Source organism: Buteo buteo, chromosome 25 (assembly GCF_964188355.1).
Source record: "Buteo buteo chromosome 25, bButBut1.hap1.1, whole genome shotgun sequence".
Taxonomy (NCBI): domain Eukaryota; kingdom Metazoa; phylum Chordata; class Aves; order Accipitriformes; family Accipitridae; genus Buteo; species Buteo buteo.
The window spans coordinates 11,933,056-11,958,817 of NC_134195.1; the positions used below are offsets into that span (position 1 = coordinate 11,933,056).

General features: G+C 43.5%; 1 protein-coding gene across 4 annotated transcripts in view; it reads left to right on the plus strand.

The window, feature by feature from the left end:
• The first annotated feature begins 7,179 nt into the window (after nt 1-7,179).
• Nucleotides 7,180-25,762, plus strand: part of JADE3 (jade family PHD finger 3) — a 67,386-nt gene continuing 48,803 nt past the window's right edge. Inside the window, exon 1 of one of the 4 annotated variants that reach the window (XM_075057280.1) lies at nt 7,180-7,524. The gene's annotated coding sequence lies outside the window, so the exon portion shown is untranslated. Of the gene's footprint in view, nt 7,525-7,709; nt 7,751-8,147; nt 8,297-25,762 lie in introns of those variants that run through there. The other 3 variants (XM_075057281.1, XM_075057283.1, XM_075057282.1) reach the window with 3 other exon arrangements.

Below are 25,762 nucleotides of genomic sequence, written 5' to 3' on the forward strand. Positions count from 1 at the left end.
TGATGTGCTCACAGCAAAAACAGATTGTGGTGGTTATACTAGTAGAATTGTTCATTTAGAAAGCAATTCCTTTGAATATCCAATTTAACATCTGAAAACAGGTAAACACTCCTGAAAACGGGTAAATGTTTAATAAATTTCCAAACTCAGCTTTAAATTGGTCAGAAATGAGGATCTTCCAACTAGAGATGGTCTAGGGTAACTTTCATGAAGTGTAAATGTTTGCTAAGAACATGATGTACTGTATCAATACAATTTTCTTTTCAATAGGTTGAGTTAAATTTAAAGAATCAAAGCTTTTGGTTTACACTTAGCTATTATCACACAATTTTACAGTTAAAAAAAAAATCTTGTACCCCAATTGTATCTGAATTGCCTAGTAATCTTTTTCTATGTAGTATCTAAGTCATAGCAAAGCTGTCCTAAAGTATTTTCACAATTTTTACCAATTGCATCCTCAAATACTAACATGTAGAAGCTTTGTATCTGTGCCCCAGTTGCTAGGAAGTCACCCATTTTCTTTTGGCATATCTAATAGTCATGCATAAAATGCATGGATTTAAAAGTAATCCACATACCAGGCTGCACTTATGTAACTGGGACAGTTTGGGTTTTCTTTCAATTCCAAAAAGCAGCCTGAAACTTTTTATTACAAAATACGTGCTTCAGTCATTCTGACTAATAGGGGCAAAAATGAGTTTTACTAACTTAAGCGTGAGTGAGAATTCTGTAGCTGAATATGTTCTTCTCTTAAATGCTGGCTTTTAAGTGTTTAGGCTTTATTCATACAGCATTCAGCTTTCTGTGCATATTTAAATTAGTGTTGCTGATAATATCTTCTAGAAGGTGTCAATTCCCCAGGCTTTTTTCCTAAAGATTTAATAAAAGCTGTTGTGAAATGAATCTTTTAAGACCTAGTAGCAGCCCAGGTGCCTGCCTGAGTAGTTCCTAAACTCTAGGATTTTTGCTATCACATTCCTTTTTGACTCCTTTGGACCTTTTTGCCATTTCTTTTTTGAATTAATGAGTAAGCCTTCTGAAACCATAAGGGTGACAGTGTCATGGTTTAACCTTAGCCAGCAACTAAGCACCATGCGGCTGCTTGCTCACTTCCCCCCACTGGGATGGGGAGAGAATTGGGGAAAAAAAAAACCCAAAACCAACAACTCGTGGACTGAGATAAGAACAGTTTAATAGGACAGAAAGGAAGAAAGTAATAATAATAATGAAATAATTGGTATATACAAAACAAGTGATGCACAATGCAATTGCTCACCACTCACTGACCGATGCCCAGTCAGTTCCTGAGGAGCGATTTGCTCCCACCAGCCAACTCCCCCCAGTTTATATACTGGTCATGATGTCACATGGTATGGAATACCCCTTTGGCCAGTTGGCATCAGCTGTCCCGGCTGTGTCCCCTCCCAACTTCTTGTGCCCCTCCAGCCTTCTTCCTGGCTGGGCATGAGCAGCTGAAAAATCCTTGACTTGTTGCTAAGTAGTGTTTAGACTAACTGAAAACAACAGTGTGTTATCAACATTATTCTCATACTAAATCCAAACCATAACCCTATACCAGCTACTTGAAAGAAAATTAACTCTATCCCAGCTGAAATCAGGACACACAGGTCTTTGGAGGTCTGCAGGAACAGCTCTTCTAAGGCATGTTTAAACCTGATCTAGAACATCTAAATTCTAGTCCAACAGTATTAAAAGGTGTAAGTGTTGATCATAAGCATTGTGTCTAGCATGCATGGGTTTGAGTGGGATGGTGCATAGCAGGCTGTAGCACTTCATTAATTTTTGTGCTGTAGTACTGCATTCTTGCTGTGGTATATGTTGGAAGGCAGCTCTGTGGTGGTCCACCCCGTTCCCTGGACATTGCAGAGCTCACAGTATGAGCTGTAGCAGTTTGCTGAGGATAACAATTCCTGAAAAATAACAAGGTGCTGTATTGCCAGCCTGGAAGTTCTTAAAGCTATCTAGTCTGAGCTCTGTTAACACAATCGTATAGGTATGGGAAAACTTTACAAGCATCAAACCTGCTAAAAGCAGGATGTACAGGAGGCTTCACCAAATGGCTGGGAGTCACAGTGTGTTAACAGGCCAGACATTAATATCTTGGTGTCTAGTTTGATAGAAGAATGCTTTTTACTGCTTTCATCTCTTCAGAATGCCTGGTCGCCATAAGACTGTTGCTGGTAATGTTTGTGGTCATGCAGTCTTCCTGATGCATATGTAGTCATCACTGGTTCCGAGTAAGAGAAGAAAAGGAGGGGGAAGTGAGAGAAGCTTTTAAAAAAGCTCTGAAGTTTTCCAAGTACACAAAGAAAAATGTGCAACTGCTCAATCCTTTATTTTTTTATGCATCAAGTAATAATATCCAGCTACGTACAATTTCATGGCTAGAGTATCTGAGCACCTTCCCAGAATGTGTTAAGCAATGTGACCAGTATCTGTAAAGCACAAGTCATCCTCTTTCCAGTTGCACAAGGCTTTAAAATTGCCATTGTTGTCAAGGGTCTAAGAGATCTTCCAAATACATGTGGATTTCCCTCACATCCTTCTGTTAAAACTGCTATAGAAAGTTTGTCCTTAAAAGCATCAGGTAAAGTTGATAGATAAGAAATTACAGTGAGGTTATGAGGCTCTTGAACAGCGTTTAAATGAGTGTTTGTTTGACATTCCCAAACTGCAAAGGTGAAAAGCAATGTGCTATTACAGACTTTACCCAAGTGATGGGGCTAAATTTAAGGCTAGGCACCTCTGCGGTACTGAGAGCTGAAAGGACTCTGTGTCTGGATGACAGTGGTATGTATCTCTCTGCTTTTCCAACTTCATTTTATCACAAGTATTGTGGTGATGAAGTCCTAGTTCATAGAGTCATATGAGAATTTCCACTTTCATTTTTAGGTACCTTTTGTCATAGTGAAGAAAACTTGAAAAGTTATTTTGCTGTTTGAGACATTAAACTTGTGTGCCTCAAAAATTTAAAAATTGAAACTTTTGGGGGGGTGGGGAAGGGTGGAGTTGGCCGTTGACTTGTGATTTCTGAGCACTGAAGGGAGCAGCAGCCTTACTTCCCCCTACTCACATGGATGCTGACTGCTGTAGGGGAGATTTCCCCCAAACTGTGTATATGGCGACGTATGGCAGCTAACTTTCCAACTCTTTTAGGCAAGAAACACAATTTGTTTCCTCACTAATACAAGCATAAGATGTATTCTTTGATTCTTTTTTGTTAGGTACTTACTTGCATGCATTTAAGGTATGGAGCCATAATACTGATAGGTTTTGAAAGCTGCTGGCAGTCCTCTCCATTCTGTGTTACTGTCTTAGAAGGAGAAAGATAAATCAAAGATCTCCCTAAGCACAGAACTTTGAACTTGTCAGATCCTGGGAACTGAAGCTGGCACATTTTGCTTTAAAGAGATGTGCTTCATGATTGTGGAAGTACTTTTTTTTTTTTGTCTGAATGTGCTGATCTTTGTATGAGGGGAGACCTTCCCCCCCATTTCTGAAGTCCCTCCATAAAAACCACTTCAGGGGCTTTTTTTTAAAGGGTTCTGGAGATTAAATGGAAGGGCTGTGATATGACCCGAGGGCATCTTTTGATAGCTGCCCCAACAGGTGCTAAAGGATTGGTTTCAGTGTTAAAGACAATCTTTTGAAGCTCTGAGTGCTCTTTGCTTCTATTTCTAATAGTGAGTATCAGAAACATTTTTAGTCATGAGAGGGTTTAAAGACAGCTAGCCATCCTTAGATGAGATTCTGCTTTGCATTTTTTTCCACAGAAGAATGGAAGTTACTCCACAGTGATAATTAGCTCTCTCGTTTGCAGGTGGGTGTTTGTGCTTTATGGTAACACTTCAGTAATTTTGCTCATTGTGAAAGGAAAATAAGGGAGTTAAGCTTTTCTGTCTCTCACCAGTAGCTGCCAATGCTTGCTCTGGTTTCAAAGATGTTGTATTAAGGTTTCATCAATGGTATCTGATCTACCAATGAAGCCAGTTTTATGCAGCATCTACATGTTCCAAAGAAAGGTGGTATACCAGGCTTTGGTATCTTGTGTATTTCTTTTATCAGAGTCAAGTAGAATCGCTGCCCATGGAGGCTTCTACGTGCAGGCTGGGAATGCTGCAAAGGCGTGGAGGTAAGGCATATGAATTAACCTCCCAGGCCTTTCCAGTTCTTATTTCCCCCCACTACTCCTCTGTGATACTATGGCATGTTTGTTGTCTTCTACTCTGGCATCTGATCAAAGACAGCAGATTTTGTAGAAAAAATACTTTCCTGTTGAAATTCATTGAATACTTCTAGGTATTTCAATTAGAGATGCTTCTTTTGTGGCTCCAGTCCATGTTAAACTCTGCGTGACCCTTCTCAGATGTTAAACATTACCTCAGTGTTACTTTCTTCATACCCTAATATACTGTGGGCAGCCTTGGTATGGCTGAATAATGACTTGGTTCAACTTGAGTATGGTATACATGTATACATTATTTTATCCTGACCATCTCTTTTATACTTCTAGTTTCCAGAGCATTCCTCCCTTGGGAAGACTGCATGTTTGTGCTATATTTTATCAACATGTTAACATCTGGCTTTGTAAATTCCTTATAGTCTCTAGGTGCATGAGAGCATCTGTACTTCATCCTTTCTTGAGAAAATGTGGAAACTGTGTTGCATATGTCTTTAAAAAGAACAACAGTGTACAATGTGCTTGCTATTTATTCATCTTGCTCGGTGTTCCTATACAAATGCATACTGAATGTAAAGGAAATTCTGTGTAAATTCTTATCAAATGGTAAATAGTTTGCTAGAAGTTACACAGGATGAGATAATGAAAAATTTACTTGCACATAAAAGCACTTATTGAAATTAGTAGCCCCATGGACTTTCTGCCATGGGTTTTCCTGTGTCACCTATCTTTTGGCCCTGAGCCCACCACATATAGCTGTGGATTTACTTTAGAACTAGAGGTTTGGATGTCATCTTCTCCTGACATGTGACAGCCAGCACAGGGGTGTGTGTGTGATTCCAGGCATGGGAAATGAAGATAGCTGCACAACACCTTTCCCGGGTTGGGCTGCATCTGCTCCTGATGAAGTCATTCATATATAAAGTAATCTGGCAGGAAACTTCTAATAGGAATGTTTCCTTCACTGATGGGAATATATGTTCTTCATTGTCCTTCAGAATGAAGGGCACTTTAAACACTATACATATATATCTGTATACACACATTCTACTAAGCAGGTTTAATGGACACAGAAAAAATAGAACTTGTTTTAAAATCCAATGAAAATATTGGTACTTGAAAATAGTTTCTGTTTAGTTTAACTCAATCAGACTTTAAATTCCTTTTATGACTACAAAACAGGTCTTTTTCTATCGTGCGTGGACTTGGTTTTATCACTCTGAATGTTCTTCATTTTGGACTTCAACTCTCTTGTCTAAAAATCAGTGTTGCCTGCCCTGCTGCCTGGACCAGCCGGTTTGATATAGAGGATTCCACAAGTGGTGATGGTGGTGGTGGGGGGAGAGTTCTTGGTATTTTACTTGATGTTGTGGTTTTCTGAAGCTGCTCAGTGTTTTCCTGGCAAGTATATATTAATGAACAGAAGCAAATGAGGTGATCGATCACTGGTGCGTGAAGGAAGTCATATGTGTCAGCATCACCGTTTGGTTGCGGTCTAACTGCATTTGTAGAAAGCTACACTCATATTACAAACAGGAATATTAACCAGCTACTCAAAAGAAAAAAGATTGTATTTTTTGCAGCAGGTAGGAGATCCACGGAAGTCCTTGCCAGCAGATTTACAGTCAGAAGCCTACATGGATTCAGTGAAAGCTGACTTGGACAAGTACTTGGAGAAGTGATCTGTTGAGGGTTATTAAACAGACGCACCACATCCTGCTTGGGAAATCTGAGCAAGTAGTTGGAGGCTTTCAGAGTACTTGGGGGAAGTATCTTACTGTGGATGCCCACTTGGGCCAGGAGGAAGTCGATGCGGGGGCCCATGACTTGGTAGAGCAGGCAGGAGGCTGTTGAGCCAGATGGAACATTTGGCCTGAAACAGTGCCTCCTTTCTTAACGACCTGTTTCACCTCATCTTTCGGCTGCTGTCTGGAAACACCATGGAAGTGCAGCTCAGGCACGCCACACTATCGCTGCCACACTTGCTGCTCACCTCTTCGTTTCTTTTCCTTTGTACTCTTCGTTATTATATTCTTGCTGTTTCTTGTCTGTGCCTGGCCTAGAGAGAAGGTTTGTATCCCAGATTTGAGACCTCGGGTTCAATTTTCTTCCCTGCTGAGTCTCTGTGGCCTTTCCATGCCTCTGTTACTGCGTGCACGAAGAATGGGGCTGCAGCAGCCGAAGGGTGTGCTCCAGATCGATCTCTTTGCAGCAGCCCTTCTGGTAAGGAAAGCAGAAGGGGTTTGCAGTGTGTTTGATGCAAGTGATACTTGGTAATAGCAGTACGGGAAATGTGTGTGGGGCCTAATAATGGAGAAGGTTTGCGGAAATCTTGCCGCCGTTTCCTTTATTCTAACTGATGCTGCCTGCTGTGCTTTCTGTCAAACCTTGTTTCGATGGGGAACTCTGTCAGAGGCCGAACGATTAACACCGGTAGCTGGCTAAAAGCTGCCCTACGGTAGACTTTATGCTCATCATTTTACAAGTTGTGCCACTTGTGTAAAACGTTCTCAATTCGGTGCCGGCCCAGGCGGGGGTGGGCGCGCGGCGCCCTCGGAAGCTGCTGGAAGGCGGGTGGGATGTGGCGAGGCACCCGGCCGCCCCTGCCGCCGGTTGCCCAGACCAAAGTTGGGTCTCGGTAGCCAGTGGACGCCGGACAGGCGCTGCCGCTCGCTTATCGTCTGCCCTGGGCACCTCGAAGGCAGAAGCAACGCCCGAGCGAGGCGGGAGCCATCTCCCGCCTCTCACCGGGTCCCGGGCGCGGTTCGCTCCCCTCAGCCCCGAGGGGCCCGCGGCTGAGGCCTGCCTTCCCCTCAGGCGCCTTCCCCTCAGGCCCCTTCCCGCCCGCTGGCCGGGGCGGGGGCCGGCTCCGCCGGCGCAGCTGGCAGGAAGGCCCGGCGCGGCGCGGGCAGGGAGGGAAGGGAAGGGGAAGAGGCGGGGCCTGGAGCCCAGCAGTGTCAATAATACAATAGGGCTCTTGTGCGGCTGCTGCCGCCGGAGGAGGAGGAGTGGCGGCGGCGGCGCGGGGCCGGGGCCTGGCTGCGGGTGCGCCGAGCAGCCGGCACGCAGGGCGGGAGCCGCCGCCGGCCACGGGCCCGGGCGGGCGGGCGGAGGCGATGCGCGCCGGCGCGGGACGGCACCAGCAGCAGCACCAGCAGCCGCCGCCGCAGGAGCAGCAGCAGCAGCAGCAACCGCCGCCGCGGCGGGAGCGCCAGCCCTGACGGCCGCGGCCGCCCACGCCGGCGAGCAGGGCAGGAGGAGGAGGAGGAGGAGGCGGCGGCGGCGGCGCGCCGGGCCGTGCCGTGCCGCGCCGGCGGCGGGAGGTGAGCGCGGCCCGGGCTGCCCGCATGGAGGCGGGGCGGGGGGCGGGCGCCGGGCCGGCGGGGCCGCCGCGCCGGGCCTGTGCGCGGGGGAGGCGCCGGGCCTGCGGCGGGCGGGAGGCGGCGGCGGCGTTTGGCGCCAAGGCCGGGCGGCAGCAGGAGGAGGAGGAGGAGGAGGAGGAGGGAGGAGGAAGCGGCGGCGAGCGGGGGGAGGCGGCGGGTCCTGCGGGTACGTGGGGCGCCGGGGCGGGGGAAGGGGGGCTGCGGAGCCGGGGCGGGGGTGGCGGCCGGGCCGTGCCGTGCCGTGCCGTGCGGGCAGCGTGTCCCCCAACCCGGGCGCCGCGGCGGGCCGCCCGTCCGGCGTGGGCGCTGCGTCCCCGGCCGCGTCCGGAGGGAAAAGTTGCGGCGGTTCCGCCGCCCCGCCGGAGTCGGGCCGCCGCTCCGCCCCCGCGCTCGCCGGGCTGTGCCCGCGGGGGGCGGCAGGGGCTGGGCGGCGGCGGCCCCCGGCGAAGCGCCCTTTTGTTCGCCGCAGCCCGGAGAAGGCGGCGACCCGCCGGTGCCCGAGCCGGCGGGGCCCTGCGGAGCGCGGCTGGGCGTGGCGGGCGGACAGACAAGCCGGGCAGACAGACAGACAGGCAGGCAGCCGGGCGCTCGTCCGCCGCCGAGCCCCGCTCCGCCAGTATGTCGAGGAACTTGCTAGAACTGAGTTTGACAATGAAGCGCTAGCGCTGCCCTCCCGCCGGCACGGCCCGGCACGGCCCGCCGCGCCGCCGAGGTAAGTTTCACCCCGGGCAGCGGGGGCGGGTCGCACCCCGGTGCCCCCCGTCCGTGGCGGGACAGGAGCGGGAAGGTCCCGGCTTCGGTTCTCCAAACGAAACCTCCCTGCCTCGCACGGTGTTGGCTTTAACGTTGCTCGCCTCTCTGCAAAGGCATGGATGGCTTCGCGTTAGGGACGTACGGCGGCGACCCACCGGTGTGGTTAGCGGCCGGGGATGTGGCAAAAGTCGCGCTCGCGAACGATTCTGTGATGATTAGTGGGAGGATTGGGTACAGGGCACCTTAAAATAACGTCTTAACGGGAAGAATAAATGCTGCTTTTTCCTGGTTTTTAACTGCAGTTCTTTTATGAAGAGCGTTTGTAGTTATTTGAAGAGTTTGGCTATTGTTTGCAGATTGTTATAATCAATGGCTATGTACTTTAATTAAAATATCGTTAAATTAGCACTGCACTTTAAAGCTGTATTTTTTTTTTCATGTCCAGGGGAAGGGGGTGCTGGAGACGGCATTCAATTGTGATTAGACATTCTGTGATTAAAATACGCTAGAAACTTGAAAGCTATTGTGCATCTCTGTTAACGTAAAATAGCCTTTGCACTAAAACTGAAAGATGAAGGGAACTGTGTTTTGTCTTGGTGCATGCAAAATGTTTTATCTGCAGCCAACTTTTTACGTCATGTTGGTGCTTGTTGTGGGCTCTTCTGTAGAGCATCTCGAGCACACCTGCTAATCTCTACAAAGTTGAGACCATATCTTAGCGATGGTTAGATCTAACCTGAAAGTGCAAGAGCTGGATGAGTTTAGAGAGGAAAGGGCGACCTGGATAAAGGCACGCTAGTGTAACTTTCAAGCCTGCCACATTGTTCCTTAGCAGGATGTCAGAAAAGCCTTCCCCTGTACTTACTGAGGGGAGAAAATGCAATTTGAAGTCGCTTTAGTTAAGAGAGTGCTTTTTCAAACTAAAAGCAAGTTAGTGCTTTTAGGATCCAAAGTTTTTTTGGTTTGTTGTTTTTTTTTTTTTAAACTGAACTTCTGACCTCTTTCCAGACTAGACATGACATGCCCTGTTTTTAGTGCCAAAGAGGAGCAGAAGAAAGCCCTCTTCTGCAAAAGTTGGGCTTTAGATGCAGTAAAAGTCATCAGAATAATGAGAGCTGTTTCTATTACCTGTCCTTCATTTGATGTTTCCTCTTTCTAGGTTCCTTTTACAGAATAGGCCTCCCTTCCTTCCCCAGCAGGAAAAATTCCCCTGAGTTGGGTCAATTAGCGCAACTGTGGGGGTTTTTTTTTGTTTGCTTTATTTGCATTATGTACGTGTGGCAGGTACCTGCAAAGATTTGCTAGAGAGCTGATGCAGGAACATATGCAGTGGCATTTATTGGCAAGGATGCATGTTCATTTGGGATCTCGTTAAAATCGTGAAAAACCGCTGTGAATGTAAAAGCCTGGGCTAGCGGATCTCAGTGTAATGTTAGAATAAACCCAGCTTTTTCCTTCTCCGCAGTTCTGTGGACTTCCTCTCCATGGCAGAAAATCAGGAAGTTTGCATCCGAGATTTATTGGGATACCTGAGATTGTTGTGGGCTTTTTCTTTTGTTTTTAAAAATACGTGTATGTTTCATAGATCTGGGTGGTTCACTTATTTACAAAGGCTGCTTGGCTACAATTGAGTATTATTTTTACCTGTACAGCTTTATATATGTACATATAGGCAGGCACGCATGTGCGTGGTCACTGTAGTAGCTACCACGTGCTAAGTGCTGTAGAGCATTCATCCCAAAGAGCTTGCTGCAGCTGGGCTGTGGGGTGGCTTGACGGGTGACCTGAACTCCTGGCTGGCCTGACGGCAGGTGTGCAAAGCCGTGGTGAACGCGGCTGGATTTGTTAGACCCGCTGGTAAGAAATGAAGTTAAACCCTGTACAAGCTGCCTTGAGTTTGAAACTGATAGCCCTACAATGTTCCACGTGGTCTATTTAGGTAGCTTATTTCAATCTTTGGAATTAATTTCTGACCATCATGCCCCAGAGGGTGAGGAGCATGGCGTGGTGTCTGTACATTTTTGGTTATCTTGGTGAGACCTGGGGTATATCCAGAGTAGGAATGTGTACCCATTTTTGTAGGCTGTCTTTTATGATCCATGGATGAAAATGTTTATATAAACCTGTGCTTCTGTGGTGTGTCTTTCTCCTTTAGTCCCTAGAAGTCTCCTTTAGAAGTTGGTATGTGGTTTTGGGGGGGGTCTTACTGAATAGGTTTGATAGTGTAGCATTATGCCCGCTCTTCAGAAAATACAGGGCAATTTAATAACAAAGAATGTTGTATTCAACTGAAATTTAAAAGTTAATATTTTGTTAAGCGTGGGTGTCCTTCTCTCGATGCACTCTTATAACCAAAAAATTGCTATTTTGTCTAGGTCAGTGGCGTCATTGCTTTTTGGCTGGTGACTTCTTGCATTATAGACAGAAATGGACTTAGCCAAAACTTGCCATTTGATCATGCCAGCTGAATCTCTCCCCACTCCCACAATTTTTGCGGGAGCTACAGCTAAAGGGACTCAGGGGCTTTTGAATTTCTGGAGAGGGGAACCCTTCCTCTGAAATCATGTGGCGTTTCTCTTTTCTGAAGATCTGAAGTGCTTATAAGACTTGAGGCTTCATGTAATTGGAGACATAAATGCAATTTTGACATACTTTACTTAAAATGGAAACTAACAAGTTAATAATAGCTCTTATCGGGGATATTTATGTAATGGAAGCCAACAGATGCTATTTGCATCTTGAAGAGCTGATGTATAAAATGTTATGTCAGGGCCCTGGCAGTTTTTTTGCTGGCGGAGGCTGGGTCAGGTGGGAGTGGGAGATGCCAGAGATCTGTAGGCTTGGTGGCACCTCTGAAAAGTGAGATAACTACATGAAATGTTGCATTTAAGCACACAGCCGATTTTAACTTAATGCTGCTATTTAAAATAAAAAGAGGGAGAGGTGACTTCTTTTTATATTTATCCATGTTAAATGATCTATGACACCGTTACTTTAAAATTGCTTTTCTTTATACTATCTTGTAGCTACAACTGCACATCTGATGTTCGGAACCCCTAAAAAGTGTGTTAGATAATATTTTTATTGATGCGTCAACTTATTTCAGCTGTAAGGTGGTACCTGCCAAAGAAGTTTAGAAGTGTAACGTGACAGCCTGGGTGTTGACTTCTGCGGAGAGATGTCTGTGTCATTACTAACCACCTCCCTGTTTCCCTGGGCTGTTCGCTCTTTCATATTTATTTACTTCCAAGTCACCCTTCTCTAGATGGCATCTGAACTTTTCCAGCATTTAAGATCTTATTTCAGTGTGTAGGAGACCAAGAATTTGGGGATTAGGGCAGTCTGGGATGTGTGATCTTGGACCTAATGAAAGCTCCTGCATTTGTAGAGCTATAATACAAGCTTTACTTGGATTTGAAGAAATGGAAGAGATCCTGAGCTGTGAGCACGGCTGCGGAGGCTCCACTGGCACTTGTTAAGTCACCCTGTTCAGAGGAGCAGGAGAAGGTGGGAGGATAAGCTCGTGACTGCTGATGCTATTTGTTAAAACCTGGATTAAACACTGGGATGCTTGCCTTAGCTTGTTAAACTTTGTTTGAAAACTTTGGAGTGCTTTCCTTCTTTAAAGTACACCTGTTACAGCATTAGATTACAGCGCTGTGTTTCTTGCTTATTGAATTGAATGCTGAACATAACATATCGTGTCATTAATGCCTCCTTGTGTTTTAATTAGAGCTGTAGGGAGATGTTAAAAAACAGGTTTATACACATGCCTGACTGGTTGCTAAACCGAATATGCTTGTCACACGGTCTTGAGGGAATTATGTATTATTTCACTAATCTAGTGTCCAGGGCTTCCCCCTCGCCCCCTTTCTTTTCTTTTTCCTTTTCCCCTCCCCCACTCTAAAAAATTCTTGCTTGAATGTTTTCCGAGGGTCTGTCATATCCACTAAAAGCTCCTGACTGTGTGGTAGCCGTTGCTGGTGAAAGGCTCAGGCTCTCGTTCGTGTCCTAGAGAGCAGTTTCGTGCCTGCGCGGTGGTTTGATGTACAGCAAATCCAACAGCTGCCCAGAGTTCGGGCTGTGCGGTGGGTGAGTAGACGCTGGGGTGCCGGGGATCCTCCGAAGGGAGGGCTGGTACCCCGCTTGCCAGGCCGTGCAAAGCAAAACAACGGACGGGAGCATTTATTGCAAATGGTTAATTCTGCGTGACTGTGTTACAAAGTGTTTTCCAAGCTGTGTTTTTAAATTTACAGGTAGTTCTTGTTGTGGAATATGCTGTTGTGTAGATGATCAAGTAGTGGGAGGAAAACTGCATAGGACATGCCTGTGTGCTAAATAGCTTTTAATTGCGATATATAGTTTATCGTGTAATACTGGATGACTGAAATTCTTTAAATATGCAAATAAATGACGTATCTGCTACAAACGTTAGACAAAAGTTTTTTGCTAAAGATGTTTTGGTTGTTAGATTGATGCAGTTTGGTTGTTAGGTTGATACACTTCTGGGTTGATACAGTAACATGGGTGTTCACCAGTACCTGAAAATCATAACTAAACTCTGAGCTTTCATTCATACCACTTTAAAAATGTGAGTATTGGTTTAACAGACCAGGCAATTTTTAAATAACTCTTTATTAAAAAGCATGAAGATTATTGAGAAAATTGTTATTTTTAATGCACAAATATTTAAATTTTCTCCACGTATCAAGTGTAGCAGAATAAAAGGGCAGTATTTTCTTTCTGCTGCTGCATAGAAGATCTTTGAACTTGAACCGCTGGATACAAAAATGTATAGGAGAAGGGTGTATCCTGTCAAGGGAGGAAAAAAATGTCCCTAGTGAGATTACTTGTGGGTTTTAATTCTCTTTATTGTTCTGCTTTTAACTGCTTGTATTTCTTTAATACTTTTCCAGTGTTAATTTGCAGGCTTTGATATCAAAGTGACTGTAGAGAACTCATCATTTGAAACAGTGCCATGTCCCACCTGGGTTTTGGCTTTAATGGTGGGGGGGAACCCAACCAAAAACCTTATGGAGCTAAAACACGCAGTATGCGAGCGATTTACGGAGATGCGCAAGAAAATGGTAGGCTCAGCAGTTAGCTGGTGAGGAGGAGCCTCAGCAGAAGGCAAGGTAGGAGTAAGACCGCTCTCACTTTTATTAGTACTTGCAGGGGAAGAGGAGTAACAATCTCGTACTCCTGTTCCTGCTTTCATGTAAACAGGCTCTTTTCCCAGCAGGTAACTGACTGAAATAGCGATAACAGGTGTTTACTCTGCAGCGCAATATAAACCTTGTTAAATGTTGTTTGATGAGGAGAAGTAATGCTCATTTCAAGCACAGGAAATAGGTTTTTTTGTGTTTTTTCAAGAACTGCTGACTGGTGGTCTGACAAGGGAAAGGTTACTGGTTGTCAGCTTTGACAGCAGTAACCTTGTTTGGGGGAGTTCTAGCAACTCTTCAGCCTAATTCAAGAGCAGTTGTGTTCTTTTACAAAAATCAGATTGACTGTCATTTAAGCAACTGAAAGGCAGATACTTAAACCTGATAATGAAGTTGCAGTCTTCCTTATGTTAACAACATAATCATTTCCAGCGTAGCATGAAATGAGCAATCTTAAGAAGTAAGTGAAGCATTTTGCCTGACAAATTTGAACTTGTAGCTCTGCAACAGAATGTGCTAAGAGTGAGGGAAGAACTAAAAGGTTGGTCTTAATACAAGGTGCTTGTTTATGAGCAACAATATTGTAATGGCTGTTGGCATACATAGGAAATAAAATTCACTCCTGCTTAATGGTATTGATTCTTCTATGGAAATTATTTTTGCAAAATACTTTGTCCGTGTTACAGAAATTAGTTTTCTGCACTTTCTTTGGTTAGTGCTTCTTCACCTTTTTTTGGCCAAAAAAGAAAAGGAAGAAGGTGAAAAAACCTGTGGGATGAAATAATTCCAAATTTTTATATAAGTAGAAATAATGCAAGATGGGTTTGTGTGTTCTTTGCAACTGGTATCTGTCAATTTAGGTGGTTTCATTTTGGTTTTTGTTGGTTTTGTATTTTTTAAGATCTCATACTGTAATTTCCCAGTGACATTTTGTGAAAATTTTACAAGTTTTTCTTGGGTATTTTTCAGACCGTGAAGTATGATAAAGTTGGTAGTGAGCGTATTTTTCATCAAAAAACATTTTTATACACATAGCGTACAAAGAGTTTACTTACAGTGGCAATTGAACAAAATTTTGCCAGTGGCTAGCAGGTTACATCCATGTATGCTTCTGCAATTCTGGTGGAGATCTGACTTGCTCTAATCGGATCTATACACCTATACAGAGATGAAATAGCTATGGTACAACTGTTGTCAAATATAAAGGCTCTGGCATGAGCTCAGTGAAAGAGGAGGAGGTTAAAAATTACTTTATGTATCAGTACTTAGTGTATTCTCTTTCCTCTGTTGCTTAAAACTGAATATATATGGCTCTTTGCTAGATCTGACATGTGGTTTTGTTTTTCTTTCTCTATAAATGCTGTTAAACTTCAGAAGGTGGGACGTAAGTTATTAGAAAGCTTGCACTCCTGACAATCAGCTCAGTATCAGTCAGAGCCCCGTGACTCCCATTACGGGATTAATCTGGCTTAAGTGCTGTTTTAGGTCCTTTGTTTGGCATCTTCTGTGTACTTGTTCTAGATTTTCAGAAGCCTCGATATGTAACAGCAAACATGGATATGCATTAATTTAGCTTGCTGAACTCTAATAGCTCTTGCAGGTGCTGTTTCATTCTCTTTTTAAGATTACTGAAATAAATTTGTTTTCTGCATGTTTGCTTCTGCATGCTTGACTTCCACATTTCAAACAGTCCACTTCTGAGGTATGAATGGGTTAAGAGTTAGGAAAAATGTCTAAACTAAATTAAAAAGGGGAAAAAAAAAGCCGCCTCAAGTCCACATGACAACTTGAACGTGATTAATAGTTCCCTACTTATCTCCCCCAGCCATGTCTTTGATGCCTTTGTAGTGTCCCGTTGGCTGTCCCCTCTTCTTTTTGCCTTGACTTCCCAACTTTTTCCTTGTTATCGGAGAAAACGGCATTTCTAGTGAGTGTATTGCAGTCTTCTTGGGACCTTATAAATCAGCTAGGTCAAATTAAATTTGTCTCCTGTACCAGACTCCAGACAGTATGGACTTCCAGATTATTTGCAGTCAGCCTAAAAATATTTTGGCAGACCTTTTGGGATTTATTTTTTTTTTTTATTAATAAGATTTGTGTAGGTTTGCTAGGTATGATAAAGAGGGGCTTTTCCCTCATCAATGTTTTTTTTTGTGAGGTGTTGTTTTTTTGTGGCTGGTACATTTGTGTGGGTTTCCATATGTGTATATATAAAAGCATCATCCACTGAAAAATCAAGTTGTATTTTTTAATATTCATAGAAAATAAAGCGTTGATGTTAGAACACTTTTTTTTTTCAGTGAATGTTTGTATCGATGTGATGAGTATTTCGCTTGTGTATTTAACAAAAACTGTGCTCTTATGCCTGTACATATGTAAGTTGTGCTTGGTTAAGCAAGTTGAATGCGTGTGTTGGACTTAAAGTAAATACAATTGCCGATGTGTGTTTTGTACAGATAATAAGTATGTTTCAAAAGCAAACTTACTTTTATGTATCAAGAGGAACCGCTGGAAAAACAAGACAGTGGCAGAGCATTGGTTTAGTGGAGTAACTTTCAAAACACTTAGAAGTAACCAGGATGCACTTGTTCTCAAATTCTTTTCTAACCATTTTCTACCCTATGATGGTTTTTTTTGTCAAAATGCTTTTTTTCTTTCCCCCTTGAAATCATATTAAGGAATCTATATTAAGCTCATTCTACCAAAGAAACTAGCTTTTCTAAGGATTTGAGGGTGTTGCACTAATGTAACTATGTTATAATGATCAGACTGGTCATACACGTTTAATTCTGAAGAAATGGCATTAGTGTCAGCCCTTGCACGAGGACTATAGAAGTTGAGCCTGCTTTGTTTCTGTACCAAACTTCTTTGGCCATAATAAAGCATCTTTAGATCTATCTTTCAGAGGTTTTAATGCCACATTAGGGTACTCTGTAGCACCTCTGCGTGTTCATGGTCTCTTATAGGCTCATCGAGATTTAATCAGTCCACATTGTGCGTTTAACTGTGTGATGATAGTTCTCAAAGGAGAACAAGCTCAGCTCCTGTGTATACTTTCTCTGTTGAGCTTTCCAAGACTGACAGGATTATAGAAGTTTTTGTCCTTCAGGTAAGCAGAAGTGATGTAAAACTTTAAGGGAGCAAACCTGTTAAAGCAAGTTGTCTTCTTTTTCTTTTTTTTTTTCCCTTTGGGTCATTCATGAGGTTTGGCAAGTGTAACACTCGGGACCTTGGTGCCATTTGTGTACCCAAAGTGCAGAAATATCAGTGTGTTGTGAGGGGCAGCATTACCTGCTGTCCTCAGAACTGGTGGGAGCCTGTTAATGTGAGTGGCAATCTCTGTCTCATTTAACCCCTTGCTAAACAATGTCAAAAGCTTTGCCTCCATAAAGGCGACAACTTTATATAGCAGAAGTCTTACTTTAATAAACTACAAGAAATCATAAAGGTCTTTATATTTATAGACAATTTTATTAAAGGTCACATTTTTCCTTTTGACAGTAAGCTCTTCTGGCAGTGGGTACTTCTAAAGGAATAGTTTTCTTGCATTACAACTTGATCTTGCAATGCCCTGCCCCTTTCCCAACATGTCTGCATCAGGAAATTTTGAGAAGAAATAAACTCAGATTTGTTACTTAGGAGTTAGGCTCACAGATTCATCACATAAATGCCTTGCTAATTTCTGGCTTCGTTTTTGCACTGACTTTAATTCCTATTGACTCCACGTAGGCCAAAATTTCCCTGCTTGTTTCTCGGAGCTTGTCATGTGTTTTGTCTGACTGAGCGGGAATGGCTTTGGAAAAGGATTAGTTAGTTGACACAGGTTTCCCTTTCATAGCAGTAAAAAAATTCCAACCCTTTCCAACCATTTCAGATCATCTTCAAGGAAGAATTAATTTCTGGTTGCTGCTATGGAATTTGCAGCCACAAAGGTTGAAGTTGATGAAGTCTTGTTTACTGTGTTTTCATGTCTGCTGCTTCATTAATTGTCATTTGATTGCGCTCCAAGCCTTGTGTTTTGTGGTCTAAGTGCAAAGCTTGGGTGCTTTATTTACTTATGGGGTTTCTTTGCAGGGGGAGGTGACAGTCTGAGTGCTGGTGTGATGATCAGATGTCTGACCAAGAAAGAACAGGGGGCCTTTCCTTATGAAATCTCACAAATACCAACGTCTCAAATTTGATGAAGGATGTTGCAAGTACTTTAAATTGCTGTGATGGGCAAATGAAGTTAACGCTCTGTTACTTTTCTCTTGCCCTTCTGTTTTTTTGTTGTTATTTTTTTCTCTGGGAACTGACTGTCATTCAGTTAAATACTGACTAAGCCTTTTGATAAGAGGTGACCTGTTCATGAGGGTGATTTTTCTGTGAGTACTGAGACCACCTTCAAGGCCGGGAATATTCAGTATGTCCACACTACTTTAAGTACTCAAATTGCTCGTACCCAGAGCAGTTGAAGAAACTGGAAAGTGCATGATCTGTAGCCTGTATGAACCCCTGTGTTGCACACTGGTGAGCATTGCAACTTAATGTATCTGGAAAAGGAGACGTGGTCTTTTCTTGACTACTGCCATCCAACTGTGAGCGAGCTTTCCTCCTGTAATCCAGACATAAAGTATTCTTTATCTTTTCTTTAAAACTAACTGATGTCAATCAGTTGTGGGTTAGTTTTGGGTTTTTTCTACTTGGCATTGACCATGATAGGAGCAGAGGCTGATCAGGCTCATTTGTTTTGTGAAAGCTGGAGGCTGAGTCATGAGCTCCTCCTGACACTGCCTAGCAGTTGGTGGCCATCCTGCGAGTAAATGGTTGAAGCTAAACGGCATGATGTATATTAGAAAAAGCTTGCACAGTCTGGTCTTCTGATGGAGTAGTGGGAATGGCAATGAGTGCTTGTGTGCTCCAGGTAGGCAGCAGCAGAGTCCGGTGAGGAAAAGGGGTTGAGGGAAAGGGGCCAGGGTCTGATAGCTGGGGTTGGGAGGGAGGAGGTGTTTGGGGCTGAATTTCAGTGAACGGAGAGGAGGGCTGGGAAGGTGGTAAGGTGCAGAATGAGGGACAGCCTTTGCAGGTGTGGCAACTGCTGAGGCTTTACATGATGCTGAACTGGATGCCTGAAGAGTGCATGTGAGGTGAGAAGGAGGAAGGGTCCAAGCATGGATCTGATTCCCGAAGGTATCAGTTTACAGGGCTGCAAATCAGCGGTTGAATCCATGAGAGGAGAGATTTCTGGCGTCATTCCCTCTTCGGTGTGTGAGCTGGCTGTCCTGAATGTGCTGGGCACTTTTGAGTCCCACTGTAAAGACCTTTTCATTTGGTGCATGGGGAGTTGAAGCCTTATGGGGTTAGTTTCTTATTGTGCTGGAGCCAGAGATCTAACTTGAAGGCATTGAAGTACAGTTTGGTATTACTTCAGTCCGAAGTCTAAATCTGGCCCTTCATCTTTTATTTTGTCAGTGTGTGGGGGATCCGGCAAGAAACACTGATGCTGCTTTTAGAATTTGTGACTCTCTTGTGTGTGTGGTGGGGTCATGGGACTTGCTGCAGAGTGGATGAGAATGGCATGGCTGTGCCATCAGAAACATAACATCTGTTACCATACTTTAGCAGTTCTCACACTTGGAGAACCATTTTAATTTTTATTTTAAGATCTCCACTAAAGATATCTATAACTGTCCACAAATATAGTTGCATTAAATAATGGAAATTAGCTATGGGAAAAGATGCTTCTAGGTCATCTAGATTATTGCTTCTGAAATGTTCACTTGACCCTCCCTTCAGAACTTAACCATGAAGCAATACTGCCATTGCTCATCTTTAGGAAATGCACACAAGCACATCTGTTTAGGACAGGATGTACAAGTTGAATGAGGTGTGTTGACAGTTAAAATCTGATGGACCAACATGTGGCTGTGGCTAATGGCAAGACTTGTAGTGTTGCCTTTCCTCAAGAACTGGATTTATTTTTTTGGCTCTAGATCCTCATAAATAACCTGGTTTTGCTGGTCTGTGGCTCACAGCCCCCTTCTCTAGCTCCTGGTAGTAGCTAGCACCAAAATACATTTGTTACTTCTGCCTGTACCCTATTCCAGGCTTCATGGATTCAGGAACCATCCTGTCAGTTCCTGATACTTTTATCCCAATTTAGCTCTTCTACTGCAGGCTTCTGCTACATGCATTCGTGGTCTCTTTCTGCTACGCTCCTCTGCATTGCAACGCGACCTGCTGCAGGGAATACCTACTCCTCCAAGAGGGATGCATCCATCCTGCACCAGGCTGAAGTAATACATCTCCTTAACTTTTGTTCTGAAAAAGAGGAGCACGTACCTAAGTTGGTGTGCAGTGACTGTCCTTACGTGCAGCTGTAGTATCTCTTGGTGCGTATATATCCCTCAGTCTCTGATGCAGGGAGGAGAGACGTAAGGGTGGAATAACTATTGGGATTGCTTTGCTCTTGCCAACACATAGCAATATGCAACGTGTGCTGTGGAGTAGCTGATGCACAGTACTTGCTGCTCCACAGCAATATGTCTCTGTGGCTAGGTGCAGTCCTCAGTGCAGACAGGCCAAACCAACCACTTTGTGCAGTCCTCCTCTTTATACTTGGGTCCCATTTGTTGTTGCCTTGCCCTCTGGCTGGTTTGAGAAATGCTGAGCTGGAGCATGTCGTCTTGGCAGTGCAGTCTACCAGGACTCTTGTCCAATCTTTGTTTAAACGTCAAGAGCTGCAGCCTCGGATTCTTCCCCTGGGGACATGGACCAGCAGTTCTGACTGTCAGGACGTTTCCTTAATGCTAAGCCTAAACTTTTTTTTCTTAAATTTATCCCATTACAGCTGATCTCTTACAGACTCACGCCTTTGTTTCACTGATGTTAGTATCTTGCCGGTATGTGAAGAATATAGACAACCTTGTGTGTACCTTAGGTTAGGTGTTTAAATTAAATCTTCCCTGTATGTTGGTCTTGGTAGCTTTTCCCTGTAAAGGCAGTTGTTTCAGCCCCTGACTTGCTTTTTTGCATGTATATGTTAATTATATGGTGTAACAAGTAATTTCAAGTAATGCATAAGAAGTTTTGAGTATTTTGCAGAACGGCTGGCGCTACACACGTGCTAAATAACTGCTGTGTTGGGTCACCATCCGGGTGCCTAGGGGCCCTGGACTTCAGAGTGTTTCATAAAATGGCTTGATGTTACTTGTTAGTTGCCTTATGAAACCTATCCTTCTAGACATCCTGCTGCATTGTTTGTCTGAAAATGGGGTAAGCCGCTGTGGGAAATTGTTCTCCCAGCAAATTTTAATTGGCTGCTAGGAATTACTAAGTCAGTGGCTATTATTAAGAATTGGCTTGTTGCTGCGTAAAGGTGTAATGAAATATTTTTGTGACGGTGGAAGGAAGTGAAGGTGCTAGAGAGTTGCAGGCTTTGCTAGGTGCTTTCTGTGTCTCTGACCTACCTTAAGGTGAGATGGACTATCTTTAGATTTTTACAATGAGGTTGTGAATTTATACTGAACTACTTTTTTGGGTAAGCCAATGTGGAAGAGAGGTAAAATTCAAGAAGCTGCTGAATACTCACTGTAGTTAGCACTGTTAGAAGCTTGTGAAGAAGCAGCATTGGATCACAGTTTATTACAAGCAAAATTCCAAGCCTGTTTGTTATGAATACTTAATAAGGATTTTAGAAGACTTTTCTTGAAGCTTAGTGACTTTTTCTTTTCTACTTCTAGTCCCCATAGGATAAGTATTGCCTGGAAGTATCTCTTCAGTTGAATACGCTGGATACAGTTTTGGTATTTGGATGCTTGTTCCTATTATGATTTTTCCAGAACTATAAGGGGAAGAGTACCATTACCTTCTGGCTTCATACTATAATTTATTTATAATCTCAAAAACTACTGGCTTTATTTCCTATGCTGTCTTGGTAGTATTAAAATCTTGATCTGCCTTTTGTAAAAGGTCTGTGTAATGTTATTGGTAGTCTATGGGGAACTGGCTACATGCATTTGATATCTGAAACAGTCTGTAAAAAAATTGGAAATAATAAAATGATTTTCTAATACCTTTCCCACAAAAGCAGTTGTTTTATCTGTGGGATTATTTATTGTGAAAGAGATGCGAAGCATCACAAGACCAGCTTTCTAATTCAGTCTTCAAAGTCATTTGTGAGGTGAGAATTGCACAGTAGATGATGCAAGTTATCAGACAATGCATGTTATGAGAAGCGAGCTAAGGAAATGTGGATTAGGTGAAATGCTCACAGGAATGTTTGCAGCTGCTTAGAAAACTGAGAGGATATTTACTTATTAGTTTTAAACAAGACAGGTGAATTTGGTGAAATTTAAGTGGTCTCTCCTATGTCCAGTATTAATTAATATTTGCCATTAATGCTGTGGGTGAAGGAATGAGGACTCTGCTCATTAAATACCCGGATGAAACTGGGTGGAGCTGTGTGTCTATTTGAGAAGGTGCTTTGAACTTGGAGTTATTTTGAGAGATTGGAGAAGGACTCTGGAAGGAGGGGTTGGATGGGGCTGAGGGTTCAGCTGCACACCTGCAGGATGGGAGCCGTGGGCCCGGCAGCAATAACTGCTCACGGCCGGGACGTGGGGCAATGGAGTCATGCTGTTGCAAAAGCAAATGCACTGGAGTTTGTACACAGAATTATTATCCGCAGCTCACATGGCAGTAAAGGACGCTTTTCTGTAACAAGGTGAGAGTATTTTCAGTGTCGGGAACGGTTGAACTGGAAGACTTCGCCCAGATTTGGGCATCACAACCTCATAGTGGTTTTGTGTGCCATCCTTAGAAAGGCTGGTGGAGACTAGCAACTAGGAGGATCAGAAATGTAGAAAGTGTGGCCTATGAGCAGAGCGTGAAAGAACTGGGTTTTATTTATTCTGGAGAAAAGACTAGGACGTATTAACAGAAGAGTTAAGTGTAGTGTTCAGACTTGAAGTTAACTGTGTAAAGAAGAAAGGGATGAACTCTTCAGGGTCCAGTGCAGAGAGAGACCTGGTAAAGGGCTTGAGCTATGTCAAGGGAGATGGATGCTATGTATGCTTTAAGTGCCAGGACAAGCTTTCTGGCAGTGAGGGTCGTCGTGCAGGGTGGAAGGGGCTCACCTGGAGAGGCTGCAGAGCCTCTGTTATGCACAGTCTGAGCTCTTGGTCCTATCTTGGTGCCATTTTCCAGGACCCTGGCAGATCTTTTTTTTCTGTGATCATCTTTTTTTTTGTTTTTTTTTTTTTTAAAATGGCAGTGCAGCATGTGGGACGGTTAAGGAGAGAAGCACAAAGCACTGTTTTCAACCAGCACAATTCTTGTTTTGGAGGCTTGGCCGTTGGTAAGTACTATGGTAAATTACAGAGGGAATGATAATATAACAGTAGCGATAACTGCAAAAATAGGTCTTTGTTCCAAATGGCTTTCTGTTGTTAAAAGTTGTATTTTAAGAAATAAATCTTCCAGATGCTTTTTTCCCCTGGTGACGCTTAGTTTCCAGGCAGTATTTATGAAAAGCTACTGTGCGTTTCTAAGTTTTGTTTTCTGTGTCTACATTTTCCTTTAGCTCCTATAAATTATTTTTTTTCTTTTCTATTTCTCTGTGCTACGGTTTCTGTTGCTGCCCCACTGCTTTTTCAAATGCACCCAGGGAGTAGAAATGCAGAGTCTGTTGGCACAGCGTGTGCGGAGAGGAGGGCAAGTGTCTCTTGTGCTTTCATTGCCCTGCTCCTGAACTTGCTGCTGATGGGGAAGTTGGGGGGTTGCACCCTTCCAGGCTGGGGAGTACTATTCTGGTTTTTTACCTACTAGCAAAGAGCCCCTTGCTCATTAATTTGAGGTGAATGAATTTAATGTTTCTGAATTGATATGTTAAGACTGGCTTTCAGAAGAAAGAGGGGAGTGGTATTTTGTGGGGTCAGCTGTATCTTTCATGCAATTCTGTATATTTGTACGTGATTGTGAAACAAGTTGGGACTGAAGATTATGACTGCATAGTGTAAGGGTTAGAGAAAGAAAAGATTTTTAGTTGAACCTTTTTGTATTTCAGAGTTCATCTTGGCATTTAACTGAGCAAACAAATGTGTTTTTAATGAAGAGTTCAAAAATATATTAGTTTTGTGGTTCAGCTGGGAGGCAAAAGCTGTGGTTTTGTTCACACTTTAAAGTTGTAGGCTGTGTTGCATTTTAATGATGCCATTTGAGCTGCCGTGACCAGGGCTCTGCTTGTGTTTCTATGGAAAACTTACATTAAAGGGGTTCAATCGGGACACTAAAGAGTTATCCCATAATGAAACATCTCATAAGAAAAATTTGTTCAGAGTCATGTTTGAAAAATTGATCCAGGCATTTATTAATTACTTTTTTTTACTTAGTCTCTTCCCTTGCCCTCCCTCCTCCAGTGCGTTTTGTGGGTGAGGCTCTTGGCATTTCTTAGCTGGCGGGTAGGGGCAGCGTTAGTACTGGGGTTTTGCGGCAGAGCAGCAGTGGGCTTTTAAAGGGAGTCCCTCCGGTCACCCCCACTCGCTGTGTCAGCTCGGCACACCGTATTTCTGCTGTGCGAGCGCTGGGTCCCTCTGGATGGAGACCGGAGGCTCCCATCAATGCCCGTGCCAAGCGCGCTTCGTCTCCTGCTCATGGGCCCTGTGGATTGCTTCAGGCCATGTGTGTGGTGGCGGTGGCGGTGTGTATCTGCTTATCTCTAGTTAAAAACCCGACCCACGTAGCGTGAATCATGTTTCGGCAACCTTCGCTCTGGTAGTGCTTTGATCTACAGATCTTCTCCTGTTGCTGAAAATTAATTGCTTAATGTGGGGTATTAGCCAGAGACTGTCAAGGAGATGGGAAGAGGAAACTGGGATGATTTAAAAAAAAAAACAACAAACCAACAAAACCAACAACCCCAAAACTAAAAAACCAAACAACAAAAAAAAAAACCCAAACCAAACCCAAAAACGCAAAGAACGAACCTTAAATCAAAGAAAATTAACATAGTCAAAACTTTAAAATTTTGTAAGGTCAACATACAGTAGCTATAATATATTGTGTATTCCCTTCTCCTCCACCCCCCACCCCCCGCGATTGTAAGGAAACGTTTTCCTTTGATGCTGCAGCCTAAGTTGAGCAACAATAGTTCTTAAGTAATAGGGTCTGTGCCACTCCTCAGTGGATGGGTGGTGGTATCCTTTTCTTGTACTGCAGATGGGTGGAGAAGCAAAAATGTTACAGCATGGTGCTGACACTTTGGCCAGAAACTGCCTTATTTCAGTTAGAAAGACATTGCCATCCCTCCCCTCCCCCTTTTTATTCTTTTTCTTCTGGCAGGGTATGCAGTTATCGGTTCCTTGGTTTTTACTTGAATTTCTGCTCTCTAATACTTTGTTCCCTGGCTCATAGCGGTCCTGTTTTTGTTAGCGTTTTACTCGAAGGCATGGGGTGGAACTGCCTGCCAGGGCAGACCCTGGTCTAACTGCTGACATCTCCAAGGAGTGCTGCAACTAATCTGTTGGGTGGAACAACTTTAATGCTTTTGCCATGTCCATTACAATAGGACACAAAACATACATGTGCATGATCCTGCAGGAAGGGAATGTGGGCAGTTGGTGGAGAGAAAAATTCCTTCTATTCCCATACTTAATATTGTTTAAGGCTCAGGACTAGATTAAAAAGGGCGAGTAAGCAGAATCCCTGCCAGGGAAGCTGAGCTATCCAGGATTGTCAAGGAGAGGTCTGAAGGAATGTCTCGAGGAATTAAGGCAGGAGCCACACAGAGCTTTCCCTCTATACTTATTTTTTATTTGCCCTCCTATGAACTTACAAGCATGCTCGGTTCATAGAAGACCCTCTAGAAGGAAGAAAGCATCAGTGTATTTGGAGAAATCATCCCCTGAAAGTTGGCTGAATAAGTGTGCAACTATTTGACCAATTTTTTTTTTTTTGTATTCCCAAAACAGGATAGTGAAAATACTAATTGAAGTTTCATTTTGTTGGTATTGCTAAAGTTGGTTCCCATTCATGTTAAGAGGATGGCAAAACTGACTTTGAGATTATTCTTACAAATTTACTTTTAACTGTAGTACTTTGTATATTTATATTGTAGTATGTGTACATACAGCTGATGCGTTTCATTTTTCCATATATTAAGTGAGAATTACAGAATTTAAGGCTTTATATTATGGATGTATTGTTTGCTTGGGAAAATTGCAATAAAAATATAATACACCCTTCACTTACTTGCCAAAATTAAATTGTAGCTCAAACATGAA